We start from the raw sequence: 10,698 nt of genomic DNA, 5'->3' as shown, positions 1-10,698 counted from the left end.
TCCCTGTCATGACCAGATCCTGCCCTTTATATTAGGGTCTCATTTTATCCTGCGACAGATCTATGGAGTAGATATTCTCACTGCCTTCTTACGGATGGAACAATCCAATGTCATACTACCGGCAGAGACGGGACTTGGGTTTGGTTCCAAATCCATACTGTTAGTATTTAAGCCAGCATTTCTTAAAGTACAGCTAACACAGGTCGACCTCGTCAGAGGCTCATCTTTTAAAGGATAACTAATTATGCACTTATCTTTGGCTGTCCTGGGTCTCCGTGGCTGATGGGCTTTTCTCCAGCTGAAGCAAGTGGGCTTCTCATTGCAGTGGCTTCTCTTGTGCCAATCCTAACTCTGAAATTGGCAGACAGATTCTTTACCACTGAGCCACCAGGGAATCCCCCGGGGGGCTCATTTTAAATGGGCCTATTTCTGGGAAACCAAAAGCCTGCCGAACAAGGACGTCTGGAGCTGTGGTTGAGAACTGGAGCTTTAATCAGATTTCTCTGGTGATTCTTTTGCACATCAAAACTTGAGAACCACTGTAAAATGCTAGGATTGAAATACTCCAGTTGTAAATTTATGCTTACCAGGCAAGGCACTTAATACCCACTAAACTGAAACTTAATGATTAATATGCAAATATTTGGAAACAGATCACAGTCATAATTGAGGAAAAAATCACCTACCATTTCATAGTCTTTACAGGGTTCAGGTGAAAGTGAAAGTGAAGTCGCTCAGTCGTGTCCGACTCTTTGCGAGACCATAGACTGTAGCCTACCAGGCTCTGAGGAGCCTCTCAGTCCATGGAATTTTCAGGTAAAGTGAACCAAGCTGACTGTGCTGTTGTACTTCACATTCACCACCAGAGGGCGCGAGGTCTCTGGTAAAAGCAAGGGCGTCTAGAACAAAGTATCTAGAAACTGGCGTTGCTGCTGCTGCTAAGTCGCTTCAGTCGTGCCCGACTCTGTGCGACCCCATAGACGCCAGCCCACCAGGCTCCCCCGTCCCTGGGATATTCCAGGCAAGAACACTGGAGTGGGTTGCCATTTCCTTCTCCAATGCAAGAAAGTGAAAAGTGAAGGTGAAGTCGCTCAGTCGTGTCCGACTCTTAGCAACCTCATGGACTGCAGCCAGTGGCCAGAGGTAAAAATCAGGAAAACCAGAACGACCCGCTGAATGTGCATTCGTGAAATGTTCTTTCTATATGAGCACCCAGAGGCAGTGCCTAAGCACTTTCTTCCTGTCACAGATCAGTAATTCCTCCCTTTGATTCCGCAGATGCTAATGACGTGAAGGGCTGGACAGGTGAGAGTCTCTTGTTGAGCCTCACATGAATCTCCAGAGGAGGGAAACCCTGCAACAGACAGGCTCGGCTGCTTCCTGAGTCCTCTTCTCTCCCCAAACTCTAACACTCCTTCTGCGACCACAAACTTTCCCACAACAGGCTTACATAACCCTTGAGGATGACCTGGACTTTTAATAACATTTATTCATATCACGCAAGCTTTGCTGTGAGCATATGAGCAAGAGAAAACATTATTTTTGAAAAACAATTCTGTTATCTCTGAAGCATCATTTATGTAGTCAGGCTGAACTTGAGTATTTTTTAGCAGGATTTCAAACAAAGAACATTCTGGAAGAGATGTTGTGATTACTGCAATGGAGGGGGCTGTCTGGGCTAACACACTCTCTGTCTGCAACTAAGCTTATTCAAAAAAATAGGACAAAAAAGGAGAGAGAGAAAAGGGGATGGGAAAGCTGGGGAGATGGTTCTTCTGCATCAGAATATGAAAACCAGGTGGATATTTCATTCCTAGGAGAGCCAAGTCTATTCAGGTAGTGCTTGAAGGGTGCACACTAGAGATACAAAGAGCAAGTTTCTGCCTGGATGGAATTTACAATTTATGGAGGAAATGGACGTGAAACAAGTAGCGAAGGTGCGTCGTGAGGATTACAGAAGTGGAAACACATGGGGTATGAGCTCTCATGACTTCAGGAAGGCTTCCTGAAGCTCTCATAACTTCAGGAGGTAGGGCTTCAGCAGAGGCTTAAACAGCAAGAGTTAACTAGAATAAAAGCAGAGGGGATGAGAGGGCTGAGGCTGGACAAGAGAAAGTAGAGTGTAAGGGGGTGTTCCAGGCACAGGCAATGCTGCATATGTAGAAAAGAGGAGGCCAAGAACTGAACCTACACACAGACTTTAGAAGTACACGCTGTGTGCTTAGTTGCTCAGTCGTGTCCGACTCTTTGCCACCCCATGGACGGTAGCCCGCCAGGCTCCTCTGTCCATGGGGATTCTCCAGGCAAGAATACTGGAGTGGGTGGCCATTTCCTTCTCCAGGGATCTTCCAGACACAGGGATCCAACCCGCATCTCCTGCACTGGCGGGTGGATTCTTTGCTTTAGATGAGACTCTGCAATGACATTTTTACAATACACAGTTCAAGAAAAATGTAACTTTGCTTTAATTTGGTTCTTTTTTTATACATCCACCTGATGGTTATAATCAAAGGACCTAGAGCACAAATAATATCTTAGTGGATCCCCAAATCTAGTGCTGTGTCTTTTAACAATTAATCCCTGACATGGAAGTAGAAGCCACTTGCTCCTTGGAAGAATGTGCTTATATGCTCAGTCGCTCAGTCCTGTCCGGCTCTTTGTGACCCCCATGAACTGTAAGTAGCCTGCCAGGCTCCTCTGTCTGAGAATTCTCCAGGCAAGAATACTGGGGTGGGTTGCCATGCACTCCTCTAGGGGATCTTCCCAATCCAGGGATTGAACTGCAGGCAGATTCTTTACTGTCTGAGCTACCAGGGAGTACAATTTTCCAAAGTAAAGTTCATAACTTTTTCTCTATGAAATGTCTGTCTTGAAATTAGACACTGATTACAAGCAATTAAGGCAATGTTGAAGTGAGAGCTTTAGTATCTCTGATTTATTTCCCATTCCTGAGCATTTCCCCTTACAGGTTAATTCAATTCTTCATTTCAACTTCAGAAATGTATCTGGGAAATGAATGCACTAATACCATCACCTCACTCTAATTTGTTCCTGATGACTTTAGCTATTCCAGGCTGTTCTTCTTAGGGTAACTTCATGCCCCTTAAAAACAGAGGGAATAGAAATGATTACCACTTACCTGGTTGTTCTTGGAACATGTTTTCTTCAAGGAAAACAGATGTTGAAACAGGCTCTTCTGTAGGGTAGTTAAAGAGTTTTCAGTGGCCTAATGCTCAGGGATCCTTAGGCAGGTTTTCCATCACTGGAGATAAAGCATTGTTCAGTCACTCAGTCGTATCCGACTCTTTGTGAACCCATGGACTGCAGTACGCCAGGCTTCCCTGTCCTTCACTATCTCCCAGAGTTTGCTCAAACTCATGTCCACTGAGTCGATGAGTCACGCTGTAAAAAAGCATTGCAGTCACACCAAAAGACGCCCTTTTCATATTTCATATTCTTCTCAGATTGTGTCTTCTATTTCTTTCCCTCCACGTGCAGCTTTGAACCTTATTCCTTGGCCCTTTCATTGAATCACTTCTCTCCGCTCCCCTCGACCACTGCTTTCAACTTTGCGTCTGCTACAACAAAACACCTTAAGAAATGTCCTAAAATCATTTACTTCAACTTTCCTTTATGAAGTGGCTTCACCTGCTCAGACCAAAATATATTAAGCAGGTGAATCATATCCTCCAAATTCACAACCAGCCCTCATTCTTAAAAATAGAAGTTATGATTTCAGGTGGATGCTCTGATGTAATCGTCTCCCTTGTGAATGTATGTAAAAGTGAAAGCGTTAGTCACTCAGCTGTGTCTGACTCTTTATGACCCCCTGGACTGTAGCCCCCCAGGCTCCTTCTGTCCATGGAATTCTCCAGGCCTGAACACTGGAGTGGGTTGCCATTTCTTTCTCCAGGGGATCTTTCTGACCCAGGGATTGAACCCAGGTCTCCTGCATTGCAGGCAGACTCTTTACCACCTGAGCCACCAGGGAAGCCTGTGAATGTATAAACCAACGCATTTGATGAAAAGCAAAAGTAGTATTTTAGAGCGCTATTACTGTGACTCTAGTTGGTTGCTTGCTCTTATGCAGCCCAGAGTTGACTGTCCTTTATAAAATAAAAATCTGCTTCTGAACCTAGTTCTAGTGAACTTGGTAAGGGCCTGGGACTAGTCACCCACAACAATGAAAGTGTGATAAGAGTGGATTCTAGAAGATTCAGATGCCTTCATTACTTCTGCTTTTATTATTAAGTTGACTTTGAAAGAATTAATAGTGTATTGCTCTGTCAAATAGAGAAAGAAATGGCAACCCACTCCAGTACTCTTGCCTAGAAAACTCCATGGATGGAGGAGCTACAGTGAGACACCACATCACACCTACTAGGATGGCTATAATAATAAAAAAATTAGGTTGTTGGCAAGGTGAAGAAATTGGAATCCTTGAACATCGTTGGTGGGAATATAAAATGTTTTAGCTGCTATGGAAAAGGTAAGCATAGAATTACGTGACCCTGCAATTCTACCACTAAATATGTGCCCCAAAGAATTGAAAACATACACTGAAACAAGTACATACACACACAGGCTCATGGCAGCCCCTGATACCCACAACAGCCAAACAGCAGGATCAGCCCACAAGTCCACTGAGGGATGAATGAAAAGCAATGAGAAGGAATTGCTGTATTGCTGGGAGCCGCCATGGGAGATCCCACCCATGACAAGGTCGTGTGGAAGAGAACTGTTAAGCAAGGCTTCAGAACTCACGGGGCTCCCTAGGCTTTCTAGAGCATCTACCCCAAAACCAGAATCTGTCTGTTTTACTGGTTCATGACTTTCACCAACTCCTCTGACATTAACAGGGGGCTAACCCTGACCACCTTTCTCTGGAAAAAATCAACTTAGGGCTATAGCTAATAAGTCTCCTGGACATGAGAGAAATATTTCAAATCAAACCCCCTCTACTAGCATTCTAGCTTGCTTGGCAGGTTATCCAGACTCTTGCAGCTATGCATACAATTATTTACAGCCTCCCAACTGTGAGAAGCACGGAAAGCCTAAAACATAGAGCCTTTAAAAGAGTTAAAACTCGTTAGAGTAGTGCTAGTGCTGGTGTAAGATTTCATTATTGGGCCAGTGCTTGTTGCTAAGTTCCCATATCTCTTATCCACTGTGCACCCGGGAATGCACTAGTTAATATAGTGAAAATGCTAGAAAAACAAGTGTAGCCTTAAATTTAACCATATCAGACTTTTGAGCTAATTGGTTCTTTCTTGTAACTCACTGCACCTTTGCTCTGTGAAAAACGTAACTCTGTTTGGCATTTTCTGAGGCTGACATAGATTACAAATATAAAGAAAAAACACTTTGAGGGAAAATAAGTTTTCTGGTTGAGCAGCCTTTATAAAAAGAGGGTCATAAAATGTTCACAGGCCTCCAAGGCCAGAAGATACTGTACACAGCATCTTTTGTGGAAAAGGTATGCAAAAAAATCATGGTTTCGAAAAGGGCAATACTGCTGGAATGTTGGGCTGACTCTGTGTGACCTTGCATCTTTCATTTCCCTCTATGTACAAAAACGGTATATAAGTACCTTTTGAAAATAAAGCTATTGGATCTCGCTCATCAAAGCAGCTTGGTCTCCTCGTGTCAGTCATTTTCCTCCTCTTGCTCTCTCTCTCAGGCTGGCTCCCATCTGGAGGACAGAGGTCCGCCGTGTCTACTTATTTGCCTGGGTTTCTAAGACCTAAGCGGGAAGGCGCCCTGCGCCTTCACTCCCCTGGGAGAGCGGGAGGGCACCTGCGGCCTCACCTAGACGGTGCAATCTCTTGTCTTGAGACTTGATTGATTTTCTGTACAAACCAAGGAACGCCAGCCTCTTTTCTTCTCTCCTCTATTTTCTTTTATCTACAACATTCTTAACTATCCCTCTCTCTCTAAATCAATCGCAATTGCTGACGCCGTTTCTCCTTCGGGTTTCCCTGGATCCTGCCGGGGCTGGACCCCGGCGCTGTATGTTACAACACAATGGACCTTTAAAATGTTACACTAAGGGAAAGAGGCCGACACAAAAGTTCATATATTGTGTGATTTCAATTATATGAAATCTCTACAATAGATAACTCCGTAGAATCAGAACGCAAATTGGTGATTGCCAGAGGTTGGGGGAGGGGCATGGGGATAAATGACTCACTGGGTAAGGAGTTTCACTTTGCAGAGATGCAAATGTTTCGGAACTAGACAGAGATAGATGATGGTTGTACAGCTCCGTGAATGTACTGTGACTGACTTGTTCGCTTTAAAATGGTTAATTTTGTGTTATATGCATTTCACCTCAATAAATTTTTTTTAATAAAAAAGAAAAAATAATATATTGAGCTGAAAAAAAAAACATTGACAAGTATAAAGTTTTATTGCTGAAAAAAACCTGCAAAATCAGTTAATTCAGACACCTCATTTCTATAGGTAAAGAACCCTTGCCTAAAGTCAAGAACAGAGTAAATGTCTTCCAGCTGTTTGTTTTCCTTGCACGTTAGCTTTCTATTAGGAGGAAACATAAGGAAGCTTATCTTTTGCACAACCTATAAATGCTTTTTTTCTTGAAAAACTGAAATTTTAAATATCTTCTTCAGATTCAAGAATACAGATTCACTACTCATTGCGTTGATACATCTGGAACACACTCATTCAACGACTAATTTGAGTAAACTAGTTTTTCATATCAACTCTTGTTAACTTGATGCAAATGAATAGTTAATCCTCCTTGATAGAAGTGAGACAAGACACAACTGAACTAACTCTCTCCATTTGGTTTTAGAATCTCTTTTGGTCGAGATAATGCCCAAGACGTTCACTTCACACAAATTAAGAAAAGTCGCTCTCCAGTATTCTAATTCTACCCTCTCTCCCCCAGGGTCCTTCTCTATGTTCCTGGGTTTTCTCTCTCTCATCCTCTGCATTTCCCCAACCCAACTAAACTACCGTTTTTGTCAGCTGCCCCCAAGAAAAATACATTCTTGCCTGGTGAAGAGCCAAGATACTAAAAAAGGAAACAAATTTCTTAAACCAACAAACAAACCCAGAAGAGTTCTCGGTTGTCTTACCATATGTTAACCAACAATCACATGGTTGTCTTCACAATAAGTAACAAGCTAAAGCCTTCCAAGAATAAGCAGCTAAAAGTTTACCTTTCTTCTATCTTTGCTAAAGACATGACCTTTCTCACGCATCCTTTTCACAAAAGGCATTTGCTTGCTAGGAAATTCTACAAGACATGCTGGAAGAGAAACATCTGCTTTCCACATTCCAGACAACTCCAGTTGCTTTTGCAACAGAAACTTCTATTTAAATCCAAACATTATAACAAGGCAGTTGCCAGCATGACCAAGTGGCTGCAGCAGGGGATGAACTGGGGAGAAAAGTACTGAGCCAATTCTAGGATGTGGCCATAGATGACATTTTATATAAAAAATAATACATTTTCCCCACAACCAAATTCTACTAAAAATAAACCAGAAATAACTTCAATAGCTGAGAATAATCCATAAGCATCCTGCTTTTCTCCTCTATAACTGGAAAGGTCCGTGGAAAAGAGGATGATTTTTGCATGACAACAAAGAAAGTCATTTCTATTCCCTGAGGGGCGGGGGCGGGAACCAACTTCAGTACATATTTTTGGAGTATTGTGCTGATTTGCTAGGGTGGCCATAACAAAATACCAGGACTGGGTGACTTGATTTAAACAACAGAAATTGATTTTCTCACATTTCCGGAGGCTGGAAATTAGACATCAAGTTGTTGGTGGATTTGCTTTCTTCTGAGGCCGCTCTCCCTGCAGATGGCCATCTTTTCCTCGCCTTCACAGGGTCTTCCCTCTGTGTCTGCGTCCTGAACTCTTCTTTCATAAGGACCCAGCCACACTGGATGAGGGCTGTGTGCTGTGCTTAGTCACTCAGTTGTGTCTGACTTTTTGCAACCCCATGGACTGTAACCCGCCAGGCTCCTCTGTCTATGGGGATTCTCCAGGCAAGAATACTGTCATGCCCTTCCCCAGGGGATCTTCCCATCCCAGGGATCAAACCTAGCTCTCCCACTTTGCAGGCGTGTTTTTTTTTTTAAGCCAGCTGAGCCACCAGGGAAGCCCCCTCTAGTGGCCAAATTTTAGCTTAATTATGGGCTTCTCTGGTGGTTCAGAGGGTAAAGAATCTGCCTGCAAAGAAGGAGACCCAGGTTTGATCCCTGGGTCAGGAAGATCCCCTGGAGCAGAAAAAGGCTACCCACTCCAGTATACTTGCCTGGGAAATTCCATGGACACAGGAACCTGGCAGGCTATGGTCCATGCAGTCGCAAAGAGGCGGACCCGGCTGAATGACCAAGTGCATGTGCACAGGGGTGTGCATGGACACACACACACACACACACACACACACACACGTTGACTATAGAACACGTGCTGACTATCAGTTCAATTCAGTCGCTCAGTCGTGTCCGACTCTTTCCCACCCCATGAATTGCAGCACGCCAGGCCTCCCTGTCCATCACCAACTCCCAGAGTTCACTCAGACTCACGTCCATCGAGTCCGTGATACCATCCAGCCATCCCATCCTTGGTCGTCCCCTTCTCCTACTGCCCCCAATCCCTCCCAGCATGAAAGTCTTTTCCAATGAGTCAACTCTTTGCGTGAGGTGGCCAAAGTATTGGAGTTTCAGCTTTAGCATCAGTCCTTCCAAAGAACACCCAGGACTGATCTCCTTTAGGATGGACTGGTTGGATCTCCTTGCAGTCCAAGGGACTCTCAAGAGTCTTCTCCAACACCACAGTTCAAAAGCATCAATTCTTCAGCACTCAGCTTTCTTCAAGCCCAACTCTCACATCCATACATAACCACCGGAAAAGCCATAGCCTTGACTAGATGGACCTTTGTTGGCAAAGTAATGTCTCTGCTTTTTAATATGCTGTCTAGGTTGGTCATAACCTTCCTTCCAAGGAGTAAGCGTCTTTTCATTTCATGGCAGCAATCACCATCTGCATTGATTTTGGAGCCCCAAAAATTAAAGTCTGACACTGTTTCCACTGTTTCCCCAGCTATTTCCCATGAAGTGATGGGACCAGATACCGTGATCTTCGTTTTCTGAATGTTGAGCTTTAAGCCAACCTTTTCACTCTCCTTTTTCACTTTCATCAAGAGGCTTTTCAGTTCCTCTTCACTTTCTGCCATACGGGTGGTGTCATCTGCATATCTGAGGTTATTGATATTTCTCCCAGCAATCTTGATTCCAGCTTGTGCTTCTTCCAGCCCAGCATTTCTCATGATGTACTCTGCATAGAAGTTAAATAAGCAGGGTAACAATATACAGCCTTGACGTACTCCTTTTCCTATTTGGAACCAGTCTGTTGTTCCATGTACAGTTCTAACTGTTGCTTCCTAACTTGCATACAGATTTCTCAAGAGGCAGGTCAGGTGGTCTGGTATTCCCAAATCTTTCAGAATTTTCCACAGTTGATTGTGATCCACACAAAGGCTTTGACATAGTCAATAAAGCAGAAATAAATGTTTTTCTGGAACTCTCTTGCTTTTTTGATGATCCAGCGGATGTTGGCAATTTGATCTCTGGTTCCTCTGCCTTTTCTAAAACCAGCTTGAACATCAGGAAGTTCATGGTTCACGTATTGCTGAAGCCTGGCTTGGAGAGTTTTGAGTGTTACTTTACTAGCGTGTGAGATGAGGGCAATTGTGCAGTAGTTTTAACATTCTTTGGCATTGCCTTTCTTTGGGATTGGAATGAAAACTGACCTTTTCCAGTCCTGTGGCCACTGCTGAGTTTTCCAAATTTGCTGGCATATTGAGTGCAGCACTTTCACAGCATCATCTTTCAGGATTTGAAATAGCTCCACTGGAATTCCATCACCTCCACTAGCTTTGTTCATAGTGATGCTTTCTAAGGCCCACTTGACTTCACATTCCAGGATGTCTGACTCTAGCTGAGTGATCACACCATCGTGATTATCTTGGTGGTGAAGCTCTTTTTAGTACAGTTCTTCTTGTTGACTACAGACAAATACTTAACTTCCTAATAGTCACATTGGATTAGGGAGCCCTCTAGCGGCCAAATTTTAACTTACTTAACCTCTCTCAGGAGATCCAACCAGTCCATTCTGAAGATCAGCCCTGGGATTTCTTTGGAAGGAATGATGCTAAAGCTGAAACTCCAGTACTTTGGCCACCTGCTGCGAAGAGTTGACTCATTGGAAAAGACTCGGATGCTGGGAGGGATTGGGGGCGGGAGGAGAAGGGGACGACAGAGGATGAGATGGCTGGATGGCATCATCGACTCGATGGACGCGAGTCTGAGTGAACTCCGGGAGATGGTGATGGACAGGGAGGCGGTGATGGACAGGGAGGCCTGGCGTGCTGCGATTCACGGGGTTGCAGAGTCGGACACGACTGAGTGACTGAACTGAACTGAACTGAACCTCTCTGAACGTTCTATCTCCAAATACAGTCACATTCTAAAGTATTGTGGGTTTATGACTTCAACATACAATTTCTGGGGGGACAGAACTAAGCCCATAACAAGTACATACCAGGTGCCAGGCGCTGAATACAAACAGTAGCATCAAACACTGAAGAACATTCTCAGTATTCTGAAATGACCTATATGGGGAAAGAAGGTAAAAACGGGTGGATATATGTTCATGTG

This window comes from Budorcas taxicolor, chromosome 23, assembly GCF_023091745.1.
Source record: "Budorcas taxicolor isolate Tak-1 chromosome 23, Takin1.1, whole genome shotgun sequence".
Taxonomy (NCBI): domain Eukaryota; kingdom Metazoa; phylum Chordata; class Mammalia; order Artiodactyla; family Bovidae; genus Budorcas; species Budorcas taxicolor.
Note: the sequence above shows the minus strand (reverse complement) of the source record.